Consider the following 25,722-nt stretch of genomic DNA (forward strand, 5'->3'; position numbering starts at 1 on the left):
ATCCAGCAAAGAAAGGATGAAATTCAGTATTTGCCTCCACAGGAAGGCATATCTTGGACTAGAGAGACAGAATTTTACAAACTTTCAGATTCTAAAGTCGGCATAGCTGAGAACTTCAATTCTACTCAAGAGTTACCCACATCTGCTTGTTTTCTGAGTATGTGAAAGCAAGTTGGGAAGAAGCTGGGGCTTGGGACTCATTCTGCCTATTTTGATGTGAGGTTTCCCCACCAGTCACCACAGACAAGGAGGTTCTCCAGACGCTGTCTGCACTTGGAGATGAAAGGGAAAATAAACCCTGAGAAGACTGGCCTGTAACATGCTTAAAGAACCAGAGTGCTAAGTCTGGAGGTCTAAGGCCTCCAGCTCCCAGTGAGGCTCAGCTCGAGAGTGAGAACAGAAATGAACAGACACTTGAGCACTCAAAAGAGAAGCGTCTGTGGGCCCAGAAGCAACGTTGGAGAATGATCTTCTGCTTTGTATGGGTGGCAACAGTAATTAAAGGGTTTGGGAGCCTCAGTGGTCACCACGGCACTGTTTAATAGTAATTATTGGGTAATTACATATTATTATACGAGAGATATATAATTATATAATTGTTATTATTAAGTATGATGTTGACCATTGTGGTTCCAAGCCCTTCTTCATTTGTGGGGCCTCTCTGGGGATGGTAATTGAGATAATAAGGGCTAAAATAAAGATGAGGGAAAGTAATTGGGCGAGGGCATGTTTGCCCGGCTCAGCTAGAACAAAGGACGGGGAGACGGGACCTCAGGAATCAGTGACATCTGTACTGGAGCCGTTTGCCTGGCATCTCTGCCTGACCTGTGAGATAATTATTCTCAAAGAATTTCTGGCACAGAGTGTTCTGGCTTCATTTTTCTGTACCGCCTTTGCAGAGTGTCTAACTGTGGCCTCGCATGAGGACAGGGAACAAGTGTGTGTGATGCCCTGCGTCAGTCTCCATGCTGTCAGGGTGCCTGGAGACGGCCAGGGCTGTGAAACGGGACGTGGGCAAGGGAGATGGACACCAAAGAAGTGGGTTACCAGGGGCTGCTCTGACCGGGAGCGCCATTCCCTGAGCACGTTGACCTATATTATTTTAGTGGTCCTCCCAGGAGTTCTCACAGGTAGAGTGTGGAAGACTAGCATCAAACCCTAGTGTCAGCTCTTTTGTGCTGTGTGGCCTTGGGTGGTGACAGTGCCCTGGGTCTGTTCCCTCATGCGTCAAGTAGGGATATCAATGTCCTCTCTGCAAGGTGGTTGGAAGGATGGAGACAGTGTGCGCGCTGCACCTCGAGCGGCTCCAGGCCCGCGATGAGTGTGTAGTGAGTGACAGCTGCTGGTGGAAGGGGTTGTAGACGTCCGCTGCCCTTTGCTCATGAGGGAACCAAGCCCCGGAGAGAATTTCAGATTCAGCTCTACGAGGTTTGCCTGGCATCACCACAGCTAGCCAATGGCAGAACTGAGATTTACACCCAGGTCTTCTTGCTTCGGTGCTAATCTCATCCTCAGAGACTCCCGCCACCCTTGCTGGCCCCTCTCCGGCAGCAGTGGCCTCTTGGCAGCTCTAAGGCGGATGGTTGAGTCTCAGCTGTCAGTGCTGCCCTCTGTTTTGGTGCACAAAAGGCAAGCCCGGGCTCGCTGGCCTCCGTCTCCCGAGTGTAGCCCAGGTCACAGGGAGGGAGGTGCCCGGCAGTGAGTGGGAAGCTTCCCGTAGGCGGTTAGACTAGTAAGAGAATGGGACGGCCTCCCCCAGCACTTTTCTCCCCAAGAAGCTCCCTCTTGGGAGAAACAGGTGACTCCTATGGGGAAGAGTACAGTTGTTTCCAAAATGGGGACAATGCCCCCAAATCATCCCATAAATAATTCTATTCCTTATTCACCAGCACATCTCAAAGGCCCATTAGGAAAACGACTCAACGATGCACACGCTTAGGGTACGAGGAAACACACCATTCAGGGCAGGACGGAGCCCACAGCTGGGGTCTATTTAACCACATTCTTCCTGGAGAGTCAGGTGGAAAGAAAGCCATTCAAGATGAGACTGAGTGCGGAAAAATAAAGGACAACCGAGCTCATGAAATCAGGTCTTTACAACTAAATATTGAGTTTCTCTGGTGTTTTTCCTCTCCTGAGGACTCAGGCTACTCTCAGACACTTGGCATTCACTTGTTTATTTCTCCTTTTCATAGGGAAAAAAGTAGACAGCATAGCCAGCCCTTCTAAGTGTAGGCAAAATTACATCTTAAAATAAGGATCTTAAAATACGACTTTCACCCCCTGAAACAAGTGCTTCTATACCTGGACTGTGTGATTCACAAGAGTTTGCTCTTTTTTTTTTTTTTTTTGGTCTAATATATATACAATTTTTCATTCATACTACAAGTTTGGTTGTGAGCAGGAGGTAAATTTAGCGCTAACATGAATGACTGGCCTGAGGGCAGGGGAGTCAAAGGGGAGAGTGTTCGTTCTGGGTAGGTCATTGTGGCCACAGGTTAGGAGGACTGGGTGTTTTTAAGTAGTATTTGACATTTGGAACTTTGGGCCAGTCTGGGTGGCCAAAGTCACACTGAGTAAAGCCTCTCTGAGTCAGGAGAAGGAGTCACCTTTGAAGGTGCCTCCATCACCAGGAAAAGTTTCTTTGTCCCTGGTGAGTTTCACTTGATTCATCGCTGGCTGTGGTCCCTGGTGAGCCAGAGGAGGGGAAACTCTGTTCTGTTGGCCTGCTGTGTTGGAGATGTGGCTGCAATAGCCTAGGACTGAGAGTTGGAAGACTGGGTTCTGACCTTGACCTCTGGTTAGGGTGACAATATACCTTATCATTCAAGCCAGGACACTTTTGAGAGTTTAAGGAGACCTTTAATAGTTGCTATGGAACACCATGTGGAAACAGGACTGTCCTGGGCAAACTAGTAGATATAGCACCCCCACGTGAGTCTTGGGTAAGTCACTTAGGCTCTTACCTCAGTTTTATCGATTTTAAACTAATTAAAAAAAAAACAAACCTGTCCTCTATGACAGGATGTGAGGCTCAAATGAGGTCATAAATGTGGGAAGTGTTTTGAAAATAAGGAATCACTTACAAACCTCCAGGTTATTTCCAGATGGAAAAAGCCCAAAGGTGGGTGAAACAGGTAAAGGGGGTTAAAAGGTACAAGCTTCCAGTTTTAAAGTAAGTCCTGGGAATGTCACATATGGCGTGGAAGCTCTGGTTAACAATACTGTCTTTTCTATTTGAAAGTCGCTAAGAAAGTCGATCTTCAAAGTTCTCATCACAAGAAAAAAAATTTTAACTATGTGAGTGATGCTTGTTAACTAAACACAGTACACACACATATCAAACCATTGTGTTCTACACCTAAAACTTGTACAATGTTATATGTCAATTCTATTTCAATAAAACTAGAAAAATAAAAATAGAAAATATACAAGAGAGGGAAGTTTGCAAATAGTATTGTTAGTGATCTGTATCTTTTTTTTTTAAACAAATAATAATAATGATAATAAAGCCCAGAGGCTTAGCAAATTCGTAATAGTGCTAAACCCTGCAGACTCGCTCCACCAGTTCCGAGTTTTGATTACAAATAAACAGCTTCATTGTTCTTTTCTTAACCCTGTGCACCTGTGGAGCCCATTCCATGACTGGATTTCTCTCTTGGTGCAAAGGAGGGTGGTGTGTCCCCAGTGGCAGAGATGACCTAATACCGCCATTTCCTCCTCTTGATCAGAGTGAGGAGAAGAAATTTCCTTACCAGTGTTTTAAGACTCTCTTAACCGTGGTCCCAAGAATTAGCATCAGAAAGCCAAGGAATCAGATCCAGCTTGAGGTTTTCGTGTGGTTTTTGAAATGTTTAGAAAACAACTGGATATCCAAGCTTGTCTGTCTCTGCTTGTAACTCTCGTGGTGGTCTCTAAGTGGCAATACGTTTAAATATTATTTATTGCTCTTGTGGCACATAATTTCCCCATAACACAAAGCCTAAATATATTCCCCTCAGCTCCAGGGGAAGAATGTTGCTACAAGTGCAGGCTGTGGCAGTCTCTGTGTTTTCACCACCTAGGATGGAGTGGGGGCGGGCACTTTAAGCATCCCTGGGCCCCAGAGCCTCATTCACTCACTGCTACAAATGTGGATCTTGACTCAGAGATAGAAGCTGGGGTCAAACTTTAAAAAACAAAATTAGGAAATGTGTTATAATGACACGGTGGTGGAAGCACAGTGTGCTTGGGGCCAGATGTTGATTAATGTTAATTTTAGGGTAAACAGAGGGAAAGAAAGACAGGGAAAGCCAGTGGACTCCAAAGCTAAAAATATCCTTGCATTGCGTCTCTGCGTCTATGGGGAAACAACCTGATAATTACTTCTGAATAGTGATTACCTGTGCTTATATAATTACCCTTGAGGTTCTCTGGACGGCTCCAGCTTCTCTCCTGGAAGGCACCCGCCACTGTGATTCACACTGGACTAAACCCAGGAATGCCCGCACATGAAGGAGCCCCATTCCACGCGTTCAGAACAAGGGTCTTCTCCTTTCTTTCTGGAATACAGGACGGATAGTGCTTTTTCGAGACTAAATCAGCTGGGAAGGCAATAAGACACTGAACAGCGTTGTAGATACTTGTCTCACAGAGGGTGATGGGATCTGGAAAGGAGACACAGGGAAACTCGCGGCTTATTTTAATGAAGGCTCCTTGAAGAGCCTTTCCAGCCTGGAGTCCTTCTCTCTGTTTCACTTGGGAAAGCCCAGAAAAGAAAATGTTAAGCGGCCCTTCAGCATTCTGGCACCAATTCGTACAAGCTGTATCCAAAATAAAGAGAAAGTGAGAGATCCAGGGAGGCAGAAGGATCTTGAAGTCTGTGAGTGTGGAATGAAATTGAATCCTTTAAAGTAGAACTGGGTTGAAATTAAATGGCAGCAGCGAGTGGGGACGGGGTGGGGGGGGCGGGTGGGACACTGTGCCCACTTCTCTTTCAGAGACTGTCTGAGATGTGAAGGGATGATAATCCATCATAGCTAATCGACTTAATTCATTTTTCTAGAGCAGATATTGCTGGTTGCTTACCAACAGCTATTCTCCCTTTCATCCTTATTAACAGAACCCTGGTTTTATTTGAATAATCCACTCTCCCTCCCACAGTCACATGTCTCAGTAAGACAGTCATCCCCACGTCCCTTCCAGGCACTGTTTTTGGCAAGAGCCTGTGGCACCATTTTGCGCAGTGAAATGTGAAGGAACGTTTGCTGGGGGATGGAAGCAGAACAAGGCAGTCACCTTCAGCCTCTGTTGGATGCTGGTGCTTACCTGTGGTACCCGAGTCTGCCATCTTGCATCCATGAAATGCGTTAACCTGAATCCCAGCCAGCCTGTTGAGGGACAGTGCTGAAAGGCGGGAGGAACTTTGCTCGTGACTGATGTCAAGGAGCCCATGAATTAACTAACCTTGGAGCTGCCCTGCTTTGACACTTCTTACTATGTGTTGAGTCAGGTTTCTGTTACTGGCAGTTGAAAAACATCCTAACTGATACAGTACTTTCTTAGGAGAATTCTATCTTTTATAACAAATCCATTTCTTTGCCAGTGCATGGAGCCTCAGGTCCTTGGGAGGGGGGTCTTCTAAACCCCACAGGACATTGCTCAAGACTAGTAATAACTGTAGTAAGAACCTATACTTTTTTAGGCTGTATGTTTCCCAAAGTACTTTTACATTGATCCTTACCTGCAAGGCAGGTAAAATGAATATCATCACTCCTATTTTCAAGATGAGAAAATAAACGCAAGACGGTGGAACGATTTACCTGACTCATCTAGTGACATGTTGATGACAGAGCTAGGATAAAACACCTAAGTCTGGCAAAGAGAAATGTTTTGACAGTGAGGAAGAATGAATGTAGGAAAAGATTCAAAGAACATGGACTTTGGGAGCTGCCAGAACCAGGTTTAAATTCCCACACTACTTCTTGTTAGACAAGTGACTTCCATCTTTCTGATCTTTTGCTTCCTCACGGGCAGAACGATAATGTTAAAGCCCATGTCTCCAGGATATTTCAAGAAATTATTTTAAGAATGAGAAAATGTCCTTAAAGTACTGAATCCAGTGCTTGGTACATTACAGAGTCCCTTCTCCAAAAAAGTGTCCATAAACCCCATTCGAAGCAATTGTTGTCACTCCATTCTCACTACTTTTTAAGGATAAAATGAGCAACCATGAGTTCCAACTAAGGCAACACTAGGTGGAATTAATTTCTAAAAATCCTTCAAGGTATAAAGAGTCCATGGTAAGAAAAAAGAAAAAGAAAACCATAAAACAGAGAATTTAAATTGGAAGTGTTTTGGTGGAGGTAAATGATATAAAACAGGATGCTACATAATGGAGACAGCACTGGGAAATTTATGTGGGAATGAAAATAAGACCATAAAAATGGGCTGGGAAGGAGTTGACAATGTACAAGTATGGAAGAAAAAGAGCCAGGGGCCATAGTGGTATGCCAGCTAAACCTTAAGTCAGCTGTGTTTTGCTCTTATTAAGGAAAAGGGAATCGTAGCCTTGGAATTCACAAACAAGCGCCCAGTATGAGGGAACTTTGAGCTGATCCTCCTACCCTGACCAGCCTCTGTCAGGCCTCTCTTAGAATTCTTTCTGCCCTTACTTTTTCAGTAAGACAAAATGATGGAGAAGCAAATCCAGAGAAGGCAAATTAAAACGATTAAATGGTTGGAAGGCAAGACTGAAGGAGCTGCAGTGATTTCTCTTGCAGAAATGAGGGCAGGCAGGGAACCCAAAGATTTCTGTGCCTGAAGGGATGTGTATAGTGGTCAGGATTCAGGCCCTTTCACCCTTCTGTATCCTCTGCACCTGGTCAGATGTGTGCACGCATGAGATGTTCAGGTAACCGTTTTGTTTTTGTTTTTTTTTTTTTTTTATATTGACCATCTAAGGTTTAAATGCCTTCTGCAAATTTAGGTTGAACATTATTTAAAAAAACTTTGTGGCATGAAGTATTTGAGAACCAAGAATATAAATGACTAAACTGTCTCTTAGGAACTTTTTAGTGTATACTGTAAGAAACTGTGAAGTTAATTTTATTCCCCTGTATTTCAGCCCTCAGAGAAAATAGGCCAAGTAAAAGGATATTAAAAAGCACACAGGTCCTCTGGGTTTATGTCCCTGCTCTCACTTCCTGACTGTACCTCTGGGTAAGTTCATTAGCCTCTCTGAGTCTCAGTTTCCTTATCTGTAAATTGGGGATGACAATAGTACTCATAGATCATAAGGGTTAAGCGCAGTAACGCCTTTTAGTACTTACACGTGGGAAAAGATTAAAAAGCATGGATACTGGTCCTTAGGAATAAGTCAGCCCATATTAGCTGTTATTACTGAGAAGGGGGAGAGTATCAGTTGCTCATTTCGGAAGGTATCCTAGAAATCCCTTAGTCGTGGACACTTCTGTAAACTGACTAACATCCCCCCACCCCCGTCATGTTCGTCTACTGCCCTGCCACACCCACACTTCCTTTCCAGCTTAACTGGGACCCCACCTGCAGCCCCCTCAGAAGGGGGAGACAGGGTGGCTGCTGTTGTAACATGCGCCCCCAATTCTGTCCTAATCAGACTGGAAGAGTGTACCCCTGACCCGTGAGGGGGCCAGAACCCGTTCACAACCTCCCCTTACTCTTCTGTTTTTTCCTCTTTGTTTAATGTCTGCAACTCAGACCCTTGGGTACCTGACATCCATTATTCAGCTGAACCCTGGGTCCTCCAGTTTAATAATTTTTGAGTTAACAGTTTTAGTAATTAGCGTCGTTAAGCTACCTTTTATGTTTAAAACTTGCGAAACTGCATCTTTTGGGGAGTTGGGTTCTGAAGTCAGCGTGTGAGGCAAAGACCAAGTACCCTCAAAATTACTATGGCAAGCCCCTTATGTCGTCCTAAGGCAGATGGTGGCAGATGGGGCTTGCTGTACAGTAATACCCACGTACGCTGGGTAATGTCACACATTTAATAACGTAGAGTGTATGATAAAGGGTTTTACACAAAGTCAGTTTGCTTCCCCCCCCCCTCCGTCTCTCTCTTAGCTGAGTGCAGGCGGCGTGACGCACCTGAGTTAGGTGCACGTGTGGGGCACCGCGCTGTTCTGAGCTGCGCTGCCTCTCCCAGCCTCGGGGGCTGCCGGCGCGGGAGGAGGTGCCTGTCATCTCGGGACTGTGCTTCCCACACTTGCCGCAGACACTTCTGCAGCCCCGCCAGCAAATATACTCATCTGAGGCCTAATCAGGAAACCAAAAGGGAAAAATGAAGAGCTGGGAAAGATGCTGAAATCATCAATTATCCACCTGGGGCGCCCACGCTTGGCTTCCCTGGTAGAGATGGATTATGATAAGGAGGCGAGGGGAGTGGAAGGGCGGCCTGGGGCTCTCAGCCCGGGATCATTTTACCCGCAGCCCCGAGCTCTGAAGGTCGGGTGTCAAACAGGCGGCCGGGGCCTTGGGTTTATCCAGGCTCGGCTGAGTTTCGTGTCAGAAACGGGCAATCCCTCTGGAAAACTCAGCTCCCTCTTCCAGTAGCAGTAATGACATCCCCAGGAATGAGAACGCCCTTGTTCCCACGGAGAGCAGAATGTCTGATGGTCCACGTCTGTCTGCGAGTTTTGCACTGGGCACGACTGACTTTTTAACTAAAAATCACGTGCGTGGTGTCCCATATGTCTGATGGGATATTGTAAAAATGAAATGCAGATCTTTGTCATTCACTCTTGAGCAAATACACATGCTGTCACATCTCAGAGCTATTCATTTCTCCTTGTTTTCAGCGTGCCCAGTGCCACCAGTCCAGATGCACATCAAATGCACCAGTAAAAATGACAAATAATTTCTCAATTATTTGAACATTTAAATTTTATTTGGAACAGGTAGCATGTTTTGGATAATAAAATAATGAAAAATAATATAAATAGATCTTATAATTTTATAAAACATAATATATTTAATTTATCTTATTAATATATGTTAAATATATTGTGTCTTATTTAGTATTATATTAATTTAATATAAAATATAATAAATGATTTAATATTAAATATAATAAAATTGAATGATGAAATTACAAATAATAAAGTAATATAATAAAAAATTCAGGAGAAAATGGGCCAAGCAGGTATGTGTCTCCTAGGAGATGAAACCTTGATTCAGGGACTTGGAGATGCCATTTGAGTCCTACTCAGGCTCTGTCATACCCTGTGTCACTGGATTAACCCTGGTTCTTCTCAGTGACTCAATTCCCTGAACTTCTGTGGAGAAGAATAATCGAAGGTCACATCATCTTGACATGGGATGATCAGGGGAGTGAGAGGAATAAGCACTTAAGAGCGAACCAGAGTTCAGAAGGATGGGCTTCCACGTGTGTGATTTCACGCATCTTTGGAAACTTGACAGCTGACTTGGTTCATTACTTTTAAGAGAATTGCAGAAAAGCTGTTCTGACACTGCTGCCCCAGACAGCTCTGAGCCTGTCGTCCAGGACTGAGTTGCTGAGTGGTCATGGGTGGAGGGAGGGCCTCCTTCATCCTGGGGAAGCTGGGGTGAGCAGGAGGCTGGGCCCCAGAACTTTGCTGCCCACTCAAGGGGCGTCAGGAACTGGTCTCTGCAGCCAAGTGCGTGGGGCTGGAGCTGGTTGCTGGCTGCCCTGGTCTCCTAGCTGCTTCTCAACTTGCCGGCTTCCTGTGTGGCCTGGCAGCGTCCCTGGGGAGGCCAGACTCCCAGTGTCCCCTGAGGCCACGCAGCTCTCTATAACAAAGAAGAGGTCACTCCACACCGCCAAGATCACACAGTTCAATCATCCCAGCATCCAGGAGAACAGTCACCCTGAGTCAGCCCCGGTGCCACCCTGACTTGTCAAGCCACCTCCTCCACGGGGAAAGAAAAAGCTGATTGACAGCACATGCAGGTCCTGGCTCTGGTTCTTGGTTCATTGACTCTAATGCATCTCCTGCCAGATTCTCCACAGAAATGATGGCGCATTCAAACCACTGAACTGCCTTCTTTGTCAACAGGACGTTCAGCTCAGCCCACACTTTCAACCAACCTACTCTTCTACTGCTGCAGGAATCCTGGGAGGAAGGGACCTGAACCTGAATCAGCCAGTCCTCACGCTCTCGTTTCCAAGATGAGACATTACCCAGGCTCACGACTTCGCTACGGACAGTCTGTATCCCGGCCTCGGTCCGGTGGGTGGAAATAACCCAGGACTCTTGAGTCTCGGCTTGGGGACCTGCTGCTGGGCCCTGCCCCCTCTGCGGAGTGGAAGCCCTGCGCATTGCTCCCTGAAGGCCAGGCCCAATCTCTCTGCTGCTGCCTCTTTCTTTAACTCACGAGGCCACCCCACCTCTGAGGAGGTGAGGACCTGTGTTTACAATTCTGGAGGCTGGAAGTCCAAGATTAAGGTGCTGGCAGGTTTGGTTTCTTCCGAGGCCCCTGCCCTTGGCTGGCAGGTGGCTGTCTTCTCCCTGTGTCTTCACAAGGTCTTCCATTGGTGTGTGCCCAAGTCTGGAGTTTCTGTGACAATAATCTCTTCTTTTAAGGACACCAGTCAGATTGGAAGAAGGCCCTGACTCATGGGCTCATGGGCTCATTTTAACTTCATCACCACTTTAAAGACCCCATCTCCAAATACTGTCACATAACCCACATGCTAGGGGTTAGGACTTCAACATATGAATTTTGACAGGGACAGAATGAAGCCCGTAACATCCTGCTTCTATTTCAGCTGTCTGAAGCGTACTCTCACCTTCCCTTAAGAAAATGCACTCCCCAAAACCCAGGAAATCATTGATCACCCTGGAAACGTGGAGATGGAGCCTGTCTGGTGGGCGAGGACAGCAGTGCCCCCACGGCAAGGTCTTCCCACCTGGGCCTCCTTTCCCTCCGCTCCTCTCAAAGGGAGCTCCAGTCAGGAAGGGGGCTACCTCACTAGTCTCCAGCGATGCAAACGGAATCCCCAAGTTCCCCATGGCCGCTCCTCCTCTCTTATGGAACCCACATGCCTGAATGTTAAAAGCAGCGAACCCTGCTGCCACTCAGAGGGACAACTCCTGGCCAGCAGCTCTTTGCTGTGGCTCCTGTCAGGTGACTGCTCCCATCAGTGGTAACAGAAGTACTTTCGCTTACTGAACGCCTGGCAGGTGCCGCTCAGCTGCATGCTGAGAACTTAGTGTGACTATTTAATAGTGTCCCATAGTGATCGGTGAGTCACTGTCCTTGCTCTCATGTTACAGGTGGGGAAGTGAAGATTCTAGATGTGAAGGAAACATAGCTGGGAGACAGAGGGATGCAAACTGGAACCCCGGTGACTCCAAGACTTTACTTCTAACTTGGCACTCCACTGCCTCCTGAGCTAACCCCATCAGCTCCTCTCTTAAAATCCTCTGTGTTTCCATGGAACTTTCTCTCACTTCCTGGAATGATTCTCAGGTTCCAACCTCAGTATTACCCTTTCAGTATCATCTCTAGAAGACAGTTCAGACAGCACAGTGTAAAGGAAAGGGGGCAGACTTTGGAGTCTGGGTGGGGTTCAAATACTGGCCATGCCATTCACTAGCCATGTGACCCTGGGTAAGTTATCTAACTTCAGTAAGCTTCTGTTTCCTTATTTGCAAAAGGAGATAACCTTTATCTTACAAGGATGAAATTAGATAAGGGATGCCGGGCCTAGCACGCAGTAGGCACTCTGAAAAGGTGATTTTGGATTAAAGGAGATTTAAGAAACAGGACAATTAAATGCATTTGAAATCCTTGGTTGAATCTTGGATTAAAATTTTAAAGTGATAATTTAATTATACTAAATTAATAATATATATTAATAATAATAATGTGTGTTTGTATGTATGTATGTATACACAGTCCACATTCAAATTCTTCCAATTGTCCCAATAATGTATATTTGTGTATATATACATACGTATTTGTGACATAATATATGTTATAATATATATAATTTAATATAGTACAATATATGTTAATGTGACATGAATTATATATATGTGAAGAATTTGAATACAGACTTTGTATTAGCAAAGAGTACGGTACTAATGCCACATTTCCCGAGGGTGACCATGGTATCGTGACCATGGAGGAGAATGCTCTTGTTCCTGGGAGACACCTGCTCCTACTTAGGGATGTATTTAGTGATGAAGTATCCCAACGTCTGCTGCAAACTCTCAAATGGCTCAGCTAACAAATGAATACACACCTGCATCCTATGCACCCATGCACCCATGCACACTGAGAAAGAAGAAGCAGTTGTGACACAGAGTATTCATTGTACTATTATTGCAGCTTTTTGGCAGGTTTGACACTTTTTCAAATAAAAACTTGCGGGGTAAGAGGATTGCACGCGGAGTGTGGGACGTGAGCCTGTGGAACAGCACCATGGGGCGTGGGGTCTTATGTTGGTTTTCTCCTGTCTCAGCCACAGTCGTGGGACTGCCTCTATCCAGCCGAGGGAAACTGCCTCATGGAGCACAGGAGTCAGCCCTCCTGCTTCCCCACAGGGCCCCCACCTGGCCCGCAGGGCAGAGCCCGCCTGCTCTCCCCATTGCGTCCCCACCCAGCATTTTAGAGATCTGCAGAAGCCCACCTTTAGGGTTGCCAGATTTAGAAAATAAAAATACAGGATGCCCAGTTAAATTAGAATTTAAGCAATGAATAATTATTTTAGTGTCAGTATGTCTCAAATAGTGCATGGAACATAACTTGTACTAAAAAAAATTTCGTGTTTATCTGAAATTCAAACTTAACTGGACGTTTTGTCTTTTTTCTGGCAGCCCTACCCACACCTATGCACCACCACCATCTCATTCTCATTCCACAACCAGAGGTCATGGTCACTCAGAAGACTCAGTCTCAGCAGTACAGAGGAAGGGATTCTCATCCCCGGGCAGGGTTTATGGCCTGCCTTAACCTTGACCCTCTGCCCCACGACTCAAGCAGGCACGCGAGCAGGCGGTGGGTTGAGTGGGGGCGGACCCATGGGCTGTAGGGACGGGGACAGCAGCTCCGAAGTCCTCCCGGGGCATCTAGGTGGACTCTTGCCCTGGCCATGCCCACACAGGTGTGCCCGAGCGCCGGACCCCTCCTCCTCCATCCCTCCCTGCTCTGTGCCCTGCTCCTCCGCTCCTCTGTCGTGCCAGGCAGCCTCCCCCGGAGCCCAGTGGCTGTGAGAGCTTGGGTTTGAATCCCAGCCTCACCATTTTACTGGCTGGGTGCATCTGGGCAATAAATGAGCTAACCTAGCTCAGTCTCCTCATCTGTAAGATACAGATAATAATAGCACCTTCCTCACAGCCTGGTTACAAGGATTAAAATGAGCCAATATTTGCAGAGCACTCCGGACACTGCCTGACAAGTAGGAAGCCCTAGATAAGTGTTCGTTAAATAAATAATCCACTTGTGGAGGGAGGCTAGGGTCTCCGCGGGGTAAACCTAACAGCCTGGCCCAAGCGCCCCCAGGGCACAGCCCAGACCTGCAGTCTGTCCCCTTCCTGAACGTCCTCATCCCTTTGAGTGGTAGTGGGGGGGTCTGAATTCAAGGGTGGTGTACAGGATGGTGGAGCTTTTGGAAGGGTTAAGGTTATTTGCTTCCCTGTTCATTTAAAAAAATAATAGCTGAATTTTTTTTAACATGACAAAATATTCTGTCATCAGAATAATTGTATCAAAGCGGCAACGTCCAAACATCAGGCCCCTCCACCACCACCACTTTGCTGACTGTAGGCTCTCAACCTCTACCTGTTATTACGGTTGTTCATTTAACCTGAAATTTAACGTTACTAATGCTTCAAAAGAGAAGGCAACCAAATGGCAGATTTCTCTGGTATTACGGATATGTGCACATATAGGCTCCCTTCCTTCCTTCCTCCTTTCCTTCCTCCCTTCCTCCCCCCACTTCCTCCCTTCCTCCCTTCCCACTCTCTTTCCTCCTCCCTTCATTCCCAATGTTGAATGACATTTGAGGTTGGCCTGTTAGCCATTTACAGCAACGTATTATGCGCATCCTAATGAACCAGATACAGTCTTGTACACATTATAAATACTGATCAATTTGGTTCAGTGATGATAATTTAAGGTTTTACTTGGCCAGATTTGGCACAAAGGAAAATATCTTCTTCCAGATGTCTCTAGGCGTTGGCCAGGCTACTGCATGGAGAAAACATGTTGGGTTGGATTGCCATGCGGTACAGGGCACATCAGAACATCAGAGTCCCTCTTTCTGGGGCGTGTTTTGACTGAAGCTTAATTCACCCTCTAAAGGAATCCAAAATATATTCTTTACCTGTAGCATATATTTGGCAACACTTTGAAATTTCATATAAACCTGAACAATGGAGACACAACTAAATCTGGCAGCTTATTAATGTCACTCATGACACGTTTGATTTATGGAATTTACCCTCTCCCCAGTTCTCAGTTAGAAGCCCACACACAGTAATTAAGCCATTATAAAAACACAATAGGACATAACATAATAGAACCATCCTGCTGTCAAGGCGCACGAGCTGGGAAATCAGGGTAACACAACACAATGCATCCAATTTAGCCCTGCTGCGGAAATGTCACAAACCAGTGCCCTCTGAAGGATCAGGAGGGGGACAAAGTTATTTCCACCGACAACTGGGGATTGACTCTGCATTTTCAGAAAACAGGAAACCAGCCAGCAGACTAATCAATCCACCCAACCAATCAAGCGAGGAGCAATTGTCCACCGCAGATGAGGAGTAGGTGTCATCTTTGTACTCCAGAGGTTTACAGTGCTTTGGGGAGTAAAGGCTTAAAACGAAAATACAGTGTGACAGTGGTTCCGGATGTATCACAAGAAAGGTGGGACTAAGCAAATAAAAAAGAACATCCATTACGGAAGTCTAAAGAAATACTGGGGCAGCTCTACTTAAGGAGATAGGACTTGAAGTGGTTCTAAAATGATGTGGAGAATTTGGATAGCAAGACAGGAGAAAGGAAATGGTATGAAGAAACAAAAAAAGTGGGAAGACATTCGAGAAAATGTTTACTGCAAATATTGGGTGAAGTCATTCACAAAATAAAATCTCAGACAAGTTGTGGATATATTGTCTTCCTTTTAAAATGGAGCAATGACAGATGATAATATGTACTAAAAAGCTGTAGATGCAATATGCACATGATCCAATCCATAAAAGAAATTCATGTGTAGCAGAGAAAAAAGACTCAAATGTTAATACTGCTTTTTAAAAAATGGGAGGTAAAGGTATGTGTGATTTTCATTTTTTTCTTTGAATTTTTCCATTTTCCAAATTCTAATCTAAGCAATAAAACCTCTACAATAAAGCAAAAACCATGCGAGATGAAAAAAATCTCAAAATAAAATTTTTAATGACGTCCATATACAAATTTTACATTCTATCATTCATTCATCCATAGACTAATGGGCAGAGTGTATTAAAACAATTATATGTATGGACTGAGTTGTGTTTCCCCTCAAATTCACATGTGGAAGCCCTAACCCCTAATATGACTATAATTTGAAATGAGTCTTTTAAAGAAGTAATTAAGGTTAAATGAGGTCATAAGGGTGGGATCCTAATCCAATACGACTGGTGTCCTTGTAAGAAGAGGAAGAGACATCAGGGATGTGTGTGCACAGAGAAAAGCCACGTGAGGGCACAGTAAGAAGGTGGCCATCTGCGAGCCAAGGACACAGACCTCTGGAGAAACCTAACCTGCCAACACCTTCATCTTGGACCTTCAGCCCGCAGAACTGAGAATGAGCTTCTGTTGCTTCCATCACCCCGTCTGTGGCGTTTTGTTATGGCAGCTCTAGCAGATGAATAATAGACCATCTTTACATATATTATGTGGATAATAAAATTTGTCCACCTATATTTTTGCTATAATATTAACAAAAAATAACTCATGACATTTGTCCATCAGAATGAACCTTCCATACCAGCTGTATCTCCTGCTCTTGGTGACTTCATTTGCTGAGCACCACCAGAAAACTGGCCGTGGATCAACACCTGAAGAAGCTACGGACTATACCGGGGATGGACTCTGCAGTGCCAGCAAACAGTAAGAAGTAATCCAGGCAGACAGATGATCAGGTGGGAGGTCTCACTTGCTGCTTTTCCTCTGTATACGGCTCCACCCAGCTCTTCCTTCAGGACTGAAAGAACTATTCACTCAGCGTCTGGCTGACAGCCCTCCACCTTCAGCCCTCTCTGGGTACTCTGGGAACTCTGTCCTCTATGAAGACAGCCCCTTGACCCAAGGACTGCCCCCTTTTGGGGGGTAACCTGAATCCGATGACCAGTATGGAGGCCAATAAAGGTCGGATCCCCTTGTCCCAACTGGGGACATCTCAGAAAGGCCAGCCCAGCTCCGGAGCGACCTGTGCCATCAGCTGAGACCTTTGAAAGTCCACAGTCCAATTTTACCCTCCGGTCAATCCTGATCCCTTCCCTCCCCCGCAGGTATGAATCTGGAGATCACACCCTAATAACTTCCTGTTTGCTCATCTCTGTTGCAGAGAGTCTAGGAAACTGACCTGCAACATTTCCTGATTTATCTGCTCTATCTCTTCCTGCCCCAAACCCACATTGCTTATCCATGTAATCTCAAGGCAATTACCTGCACATAAAGGATTATAGTTGACCTTTAGCGTAGCACTCAGGTGGCATTTCGTGACTTCGGGTGAGCCGGGAGATTTATTTTATCTCTGATTTGAATTCCTATGGAAACTGATGTTGAGCGCTGGGGCTAAGTCATGCAGGTTCTTCCAGCTCTCTCTGTCTTTCTCACCGGGTGGCTTTGTCCCCTGGTGAAATGGGGAGTCTAGGTCTCCTTTGGTCCTAAGTAGTTGCTCTTATATTAGAATATTAAATGTCAAAGCACATTAGAAATTATCTAACTCTAGAATGACCGGGGTGGGTTTAACACATGCTACAACTTGGATCAATTAGTAGTGGCTTTTGGAGAGCTGCCTTGAGGATTCTGAGGATGGCTGGGATTCAGTGGGAAGGAGTGGTGTGGTTGATTATGGATGTGCAGCGTGGGTGTGGGAAGGGGACTGGTAGCAGCCACTTCATCAACGCTCTTGACAGTCCTCGTCTCTTCTTTTACTGCAGATGAAGCTGGCTCAAGGTCAAACCTACCCAGGCTTGTGTGGCTGGTTACAGGAGTCTGAACCGTAGCCAGTATGTCCCAACTAGCAGTCCAGACTCCTACATCCCACAGATGCTGTAGTTAGCCTCTCTGGCTAACCTCCTCTGTTCCAGTTCCTGATCGACTCAAGCACTTGAGTCTTGAGCCAGCCCCCAGCCCCCCTCCTTCTTGGCTGTCTTCTGTTGCCATATGTGAGCATGATTCTTCCGGCCAAATTCCTACGAGTAGTTTCTGTTTCCTCTGTGTTTCTCATCATTAAGTCCAACAAAGTTCTAGCACTCTGGGATGGATAGACTTGGTAACAGTTCAGTTCTTGTCTCTGATCTGCCGTCCCTCTCACTTGTTTATTTAAAATGTTGTAGGCACTTGCCATTGAGAATATTAAAATTTCATCTTTTTGCAGGGACTTAAATGCGCAGTAAGGCTCATTCTACCTTGTAGTGCACAGTCTCCTTTTTTTCCCTCTCTGCTAACAGTGTCTTTTCCTTCATTAGGGAACTTACTTATCCTTCCTCTAGTTCTCTCGGAACTGTCAGTCACACCACTAGCACATGCCCTGGCAACACAGGTAAATATGCAACCAAAACCTGGCTGTGATAGTCCAATAATGCCACCAGCCCCCAAAGATGGTAATGCTTTATTGTCAGAACCTGTGAATATATTTTATATATCCATTGCCATTTACATGTGAGGATGCCATTTAATGTACACTGTTGTCACATGGCCAAAGGGTCTTTGCAAATAGAACTTTACGATGGGGAGAGTATCCTGGATTGTCTAGGTGGACCCAGTGTAATCACATGAGTCCTGAAAAGTGGAAGAGGAAAACAGAAGGGTCAGAGAATGTGATAACAAGAAAAAAGAAAAAAAAAAAAAATAAGCAGGAGAAATTTGAAGCATGAGAAAGACCTGACCCATCATTGCTGGTTTTGGAGATGGAAAAAGGGGCCGTGGGCCAGGGAATGTGGGTGGTCTCTAGACGCTGAGAATGGCCCACAGATGGGGAAGGAAATGGGAAACAGGGACCTCAGTCTTATGAACACAAAGAATGAATTCTGCCAGCAAACTGAGCAAGGAATTGGATTCCCCCCTCGAGCCTACAGAAGGGACTATATCCTCCCAACACCTTGATTTTTGTCTAGTGAGACCTCTCCTGGACTTCCAACCTTCAGAACCATGAGATAATAAATGTGGTCTGTTTTAAGCCACCCAGTGTGGCAATAGAAAGTGAAAACAATGGCCAAGTACCTGGCCACAGTGATTGGCCCAGAGATGGGCATGTGATGTGAGCTGAGCCAATCAGAATCCTTCCCCTGAGACTCTAAGAAGGAGAAGCCTTTTCTCCTGGTGGGAGCTATAAAGATGTCTGGTCTCAGCCCTGCCAGGGGCATAGCCCCTGCCAGCTGGAGAAGCTGATAAGAACTGGGCAAACACACAGGCAAGAGCTGTGATGGGAGCCAATGCAGGTCCTGACAAGTTCCTTTCCATCTGTGCTTGAGGCCAACTCCACCCCTGCCCTTCCCCATCCCATAATCCAATTAACTCCTTCTTTTGTCAAATTCATTTCAGCTGGCTTTCTGCTGCTTATTACTGACAGACGTGTGACCAATTCATGCCCCCTCAAAATACCAGTCCCTGGTCTCCCATACTGAAAAATCACTTTTTGCGCTAACACATCTTCTCCAAAACAAACAAACAAACAAACAAACAAACAAACAAACTGATAAGTGTCTATGTTTCCTGGGAGACTCGGTACATTAGCAGAAGTTATTTTATCAGATAACTCAGCTTCCATTGAGTGATGACAGAGCCCAAAGGAAATGGTACACACAACTAGGGGGTTTGATGGAAGATGGGGACCAGGAAAGTTCTGGATCATGGTGGACACAGACCAGAGAGGCGTGGGAGGACGGTGTGATGTTGCATGAATGAGTGAATGCAGGTGGGAGCAAACCCTGTCAATCCAAGATGTCAGGAGAGAAGTAGGGGCTAAAGAGGAGAAGGGAGATGACCTTTCTGAAACCTGCTGAGTGCCTCTCACTCACCCAGCCATTTTCAGTCATCCTTGGCTCTCACGGCAGTTTTAATAATGTGTTCCAATCACAAGTCCCGCAGCAGGTGGGCTAGCAGTGGACTCACGCTACAGACAGAGGACATCTGTTGCCGCACGTGTCCCTGGGCTGCCAGTGCTCCCGCACAGCCAGCGTCTCTGGTTTTCTTCCATTTGAAACATTTTTATATTAAAACCACCATGGAGATAATAGGGAGTGGATTATACAATTTGCATTACATTTTAAGATAAAATGTTGACACCAAAGGCATTCCAAGTTTTGGTGGCTGCTTCAGGCTATTGTCCCGGACCCCTCCCTCCCCGCATCTCGGTTTTGCATCACCCCTCCTTTGAGAAGTCTTTCTCAAGTTTTCTCGTCCTTTTACAAATGGAGAAACTGAGGCTCATGGGCTCCTGGAATTTCAAGATTTTTAGCTCATCCAGGTCCAGCCCCATCTTGTGGCTGTGGCTGTGGCTGGACCTGTTTATGCTCAAATCTCCTCCCTTGCATCCTCGTCTACCTGAGAGCCTGGGGCGCTCACTGCCCCCCTGCAGAGGGGTCCTAAATCCTCGTGCCTGAGTGTGAGGGCCATTGAAGTCCTGGGCTTGGGCACAGAGAAAGCGCCCATAGCTTTCTGAAATATCACAAGGTAGAAAAAGAGGAGCAAGAGAAAAGCAACACAAAACAATCTCCTCGTGCCGTTGGCTTATTGTTGGAGTTTGAAATTCTGCCAAGTGTTCATACTTCTTACTTGTCAGCAGTTTGGTTTGAGACAATAGTGAAAACAGCCCTTATGGCCTCTACCTAAACTTCAGCAGAGAGACAGAGAAAGAAAAAACAAAAACAAAAACAACCAAACAGCATCAGAAGTTGAACTGGAATGGTCTTCTTACCTTATTTGCCCTGACCGCGCGCTGCACTGAGCTCACAAGGAATCTAGAACGTAGGGCATGGAAGCGCTGTGTTTACGAGACGAGGCTCCGGTTTACACATTCTCTGAGTCAGAGCCTTGGAGCGGGTGGTGATTTAGTGGGGATGTGGGAGGGAAGCGCTTTGCCAATTCAAAAGCCCCCTCTGAGGCTGAGCGTCCTAAGCAAAGTTGAGAACGCAAATCTTTCAGCTTTGGGAGTTTATTTTCTCTTGGAAAATATCGGGATCCTTTTTCTCTGTAAGAAGGGAGAGACAAGGCTAAGTAAGAGTCAAGATGACAGGTTTACTTGGGCATGAAATCACTATTGGATAAGTCATTTTTTTCTGAGTTAAGTGTCAAAAACTCTGCAATTTGCAGAATAAGTTTCCCTGAAATTACACACGGGGCGGATAATTGAGAGGAAACTGCCTGGACTGTTCGGCGGGGGCAGAGCTGCCCTTTCTGGGAACTTGGTTCTCTCCCAGTGGCGAGTTCCTGCGGCAAGTTGTTTATTTCCAGCACCAGGGTCTGACCCGCACCTGCTCAGGTCCCCGGCTCCCAGCTTTGCCCACATGCCTGATTTCTCAGCAGCCACGAGGCCACCTTCTAGGTTGTTTATGAGATCTGCAAGCATTTATTTTTATACTGTCACTTGATCGTTTTTATGTGAATCGCAGGAAAACTGGTCAAGAATTTTCCCATCTTTACATCAGGAGTTTTCCATTCCTGTTTCTGTGGGTTCCGACCCCTGGCTCTCTCACCTCCCCATCTTCTGGCTGGTTCAGCAGAGCAGTAAACCATGGTCCTATTAGGAAGCCCTGAACAGGCTCTGAAATTCCAGGTCAGCATAGAAAAATGGCTTCTTTCAAAAAGTCTTTACATAACATGGCTTTCTTAATTAATATGCTGTAGACGGAATTTTCTTAACTTTTATTTGTTCTGTGTTTTGTTTTGTGTAAGTGTTAGGATTTTGCACCGTCATTAATTGGCATGAATAATGTTACTTGACATTCAGGTAACACCAAATCCACCTTAAAAACCTGAGGGTAAATTATGACCAGTTACATAAGGAAGGGAGAGAATCTGGAAGGATAAGCAGCACAGGGAACAAGACCTCCCTGGAGATGTTGGCTTAAGCTCTGCATGCTTCAGCCTCTTGGTACCAGTATCCCAAACAGGGATGTGGCCCCAGGCATCCCCTCACAGCCCGGAGGTGTACACGGTCCCATGTTCGGATGCCACACAGTCCCTTGCTATAGGAAGCAAGAGTTGGTTTCACTCTGGACCCCTAGGAAGGGCTAGTTTTATGCTCCTGGTGTTCATGCGTTCTGAAGTGCAGACCACAGGAAGTTTCTTTCCTCCAATATCAGACAGTTTGTGAAGAGGCAAAAGCTCCCCAGTGAACAGCCCTTCTCCCAGCCTCTCCTGACTGAAGTGTAAATGACTTTTGAGAGCAGAATGAGCCAGTCGATGAATTCGTTCTTTGAACTTGTCTGACTGGGAAGTGGTTCTGAGACTTTGAACATCTTCAAAGATCTCAGCCCATGAAATCAATAGTTCATTTTTCAAGTTGTGAGTTAAGGCAAGAATTCTGCTCAGCAAGCACAGTGTGGAGGACCTCGTATGAGGGAAACAGCGTCCCAGACACTAAAAAGGCTCCTGCACTGGGAAGCAGAGGCCGTGCCCTTGAGGAACTGTCTAAGGAAGAATCAAGGGCAGGGGTGTACCCGGCTGTAGGATTGGCACAGAAGAGCCGCAGGGAGAAAGCGTGAGAACAGGCACGTTGGGGTGGAAGTCAGGTAGGGAGGAGGGAAAGCAGAGGGCTCTTTTCATGCAAGTGTTTACATGAACCAAAAGTGGGGAGATGACCGAAATCATCTGACATCTCTCACATCCTTGTGCATTTCTTGACTGATAATTTTGAAACAAACACTGAGGACACATAACATTTACTAAGCACTTACTAAGTGTCAGCTGTTATGCTGTGAGTTTACACGAGTTATCCTGAATTATCTCATTTAGTCTTTTTTTTTTTTCATTATTGCTCAGCACTACTTTATTTATTTATTTTTACTTAAGTATAGTTGATTCCCAATGTTGTGTTCATTTCTGGTGTACAGCATAGTGATTCAGCCATACGTGTATATATTCATTATAGGTTATTACAAGCTACTGAATATAATTCCTTGTGCCACGCAGTAGGACCTTGTCTATCTATTTTGTATATGGTAGTTTATATCTGCTAATCCCAAACTCCTAATTTATCCCTCCCCACCTTTTCCCTTTAGTAAGCATAAGTTTGTTTTCTGTGTCTGTGAGTGTATTTCTGTTCTGCAAATAAATTCATTTGTGTCATTTTTTTTAGATTCCACATGTAAATGATATCATATGATATTTGTCTTTGTCTGACTTACTTCACTTAATGTGATAATCTCCAGACTCATCCCTGTTGCTGCAATTGGCATTATGTCATTTTTTATGGCTAAGTAGTATTCCATTTTATAAATCAATCAGCCAACCAGTCTCACAATTTCTTTATCCAATCTTCTGGACATTTAGGTTGCTTCCATGTCTTGGCTGTGTAAACAGTGCTGCTATGAACATTGGAGTCCTTTTTTTTTGAATTAGAGTTCCCTCCAGATGTATGCCCAGGAGTGGGATTGCTGGATCGTAGGGAAAGTCTGTTTTTAGTTTTTTAAGGAATCCTCATTTAAATTACATTCCCACCAACAGTGTAGGAGGGTCCCTTTCCTCCACACCCTCTCCAGCACTTATCATGTGTGGACTTTTGAATGATGGCCATTCTGACTGGTGTGAGGTGATACCTCATTGTAGGTTTGATTTGCAGTTCTCTGAAAATTAGCGATACTGAGCATCTTTTCATGTGCCTCTTGGCCATCTGTATGTCTTCATTGAAGAAATGTCTGTGTAGGTCTTCTGCCTGTTTTTGGCTGGGTTGTTTGTTCTTTTGTTGGTGAGCTGTATGAGCCGTCTGTATATCCTGGAAGTTAAGCCCTTGTCAGCCTCCTCGTTTGCAGATATTTTCTCCCAGCCTGTAGGTTGTCTTTTCATTTTGTTTTTATTTAGTCTTTTTCAAAGACTGTATGAGTTTTGTCAATTCTTTACATTTTTTTTTTTTCAGATGAGAAAACTAAACCTCAGAGAGGTCAAGTGACCTGCTCGGGACCCCTCAGCTAGTTAGAGCAGTAACTGGGTTATAAATCCATGTCTATCTATTCAGCTCCAGTGCTTTCTCCCTCAATCATCATAATCTTTTTTTTTTGTTTTTGTTTTTGATTGGTATTACACGTTTGTTGTTGAAACTTGAAGAAGCATCTTATGTCTAGGGATTGAGAAAAGGGTCCAGCGGAACTCAGGAAGATTCCTGCACCTCTCACGTTCAGAGTCATGACTCCTAGTAGCTGGGGTCTGGGCTTCCCCGCAGGAACCGAGGGGTCAGGTTCTCTGGCTGAGGCCAAGGATGCCCACAGTCTTCCGCACATCACCCCTCCCCACGGCAGGTTCTACAAAGCTTCAGATGGGTTGGCTCCCTCTGCCAGGCTGCCTCCCTCATCCATCTGCCTCGTTGGCTCTTAAACTGCAAACAGGAAACAAAACTGTAAAAAAAAGGATAAAGGTGCTTTCAAGAAAAGGAAAAGCATCTTCCTTTAGGCAGTGGGGCTGCGAGGAGAGTGATGACTAAGAGGTTTACGAGAGGCTGTTACCTGGTGATGAGCTACAAAAGCCAGCTGCAGAACAGGCTGTACCCCGTGTGCCTGTGAGGAGCTGACGCTGAGGCGCTCTTGGTCGAGGGTGTCGAGTGAGCTGTCAGCTTCCAGCAGGATGTCAACCAAGCCTGCAGCACCCCGAGGGCAAGCGGTTGAATAAAACACGCACTTGATGAGAATGTTCAGCTTACAGATGTCCCTGAGCCAAGCTGAAGCCCCAGTTGCTAAGAGCAAATAAATCACTGCTTGCAACAGTGGACCCACAAATCTGAGGCTCTCTTTCCTCACCCGGGGGTGAGAAGGGATACAGGATAAACCCGCTTCTTGGCAGCCAATCCCGGGAATATCATTTTACATTTGGAAACGGCTGGAGAATCACTGATGAGGCAGTCCGCTGCTTTGAGTAAGCCAGGAGTGGTGGCCTTACTTCCTTGTTACCGCGGAGGAGGCCAGGGAAAGCACAATCCCCGAGATGCACGGTTGGTTGGGGGTGGGCAGAGGCTGCAGGGCAGCCCGCGTCCTGCGTGAATCCCCTTCCGCTTGGTGCGAGTGGGTGTGGTTGAATTTCCTTCTGACCTCAGACGTCACTGTTCTTTCACATTGTACACTTGGGTGGCACGTGATCTGTCAGACCTTGGGCACCTGTTCTTTCCCAGAAGACACGCTGATCAAAAACAGTGATGGGCTTTGCAAATAGCACTCACAGGTAGCAACCCAAGGATGTTCTGCCGTGTAGTGTCTCGGCAACAGTGCTATCTATGCACCTTTCCTTTGGATCTTAACGGTACGTTTTCAGGGATCACAATCAGAGAAAATATTTGTCCCTTTATTTGGGAAATTGAGATAAAAAAAAAAAAGCAACCATAATCTCACCATCCTAATTTGCTAGTTATTGCACACTAATCCCTGGCCTTTTTATTTAGGCGTTTTCTTTACATCTGTGGTTCATCAACTAAATCCTACCATGTACTAGTTACAGAGCGGCTCTGGGAAGTTTCAGGAATCCCCAGTACCTCTATTCAAACAACCAACCAGAAAAACAAACCTAATTACCTCACCCCTCCAAAAAACAAAACAAAACAAGACCCTAAACAGTAAATAAATAAAATCAGTACCACTTTTAGAAAATCATAAAAAAAGAGGACTTGGTAACTGGTGCCTTTAGGGTGAGAGGCAGGGGAAGGAGTTGATGTTCAGGATTATCTTCCTTGAATCATTTCCAGAAATCACGTTTGTGTGGCTCTTAAGCCACATTGCAGCTCTCCGTCTATTGTGGTTGTCAAATAATAATGCAAATAGCAATGATGATATTAGCTCACACTGAGTTCTCTCCATGTGCTGGGCATCGTGCTGACCCCCTCACCTGTATCATCTCATTTAGTTTTTACACCCATCTACAAGGTAGGTTCTACTATAATACTTATTTTGCAGATGAAAAGATTGAGGCTCAGAGAGGTTAGGCCACTTGCCCAAGATTAAACAGCATTTCATATGCCAACACCCTGATGGCAAACATCAGGAGAACACCTTCTAAGAGGAAGGCCCTTTCATAAATATAAGCATCAATGCCTCATTCTATCAGATTCCAGTGAGTATGAACCCTGCTGCATAGTCTATTTTGGGGGATATTAGAAACAGATCTCCCTTTACATGCGTTCTATAAAAATTTTAACAATTTGGTAAGAAATCGTTTTAAAAGATATTCCATAAATTTCTGACCTCTTATATAGATTGCACATCATTTAACCTCTTATTGAAGCTTTGTCTGGCGATCAGGAACATCCGTACTGTCATTCTGAGAGGCAGTCGGGGTGCTGAGAGGAATGGGGTCCCTGGCTCCCAG

General features: G+C 45.4%; 1 long non-coding RNA gene across 3 annotated transcripts in view; it reads right to left on the reverse strand.

Annotated features, from left to right (window-relative positions):
* Positions 1-20,224, reverse strand: part of LOC116668550 — a 28,393-nt gene extending 8,169 nt beyond the window's left edge. For 2 of the 3 annotated variants that reach the window (XR_004325685.1, XR_004325686.1), the window contains exons 1-2: positions 20,135-20,224; positions 4,383-4,541 (exon numbers count right to left, since the gene is read on the reverse strand). This is a non-coding gene — a long non-coding RNA (uncharacterized LOC116668550). The remainder of the gene's footprint in view (positions 1-4,382; positions 4,542-20,134) is intronic. The other variant, XR_004325687.1, reaches the window with a different exon arrangement.
* Positions 20,225-25,722: the final 5,498 nt, after the last annotated feature.

The sequence above is a fragment of the Camelus ferus genome, chromosome 14, assembly GCF_009834535.1.
Source record: "Camelus ferus isolate YT-003-E chromosome 14, BCGSAC_Cfer_1.0, whole genome shotgun sequence".
Lineage (NCBI taxonomy): Eukaryota > Metazoa > Chordata > Mammalia > Artiodactyla > Camelidae > Camelus > Camelus ferus.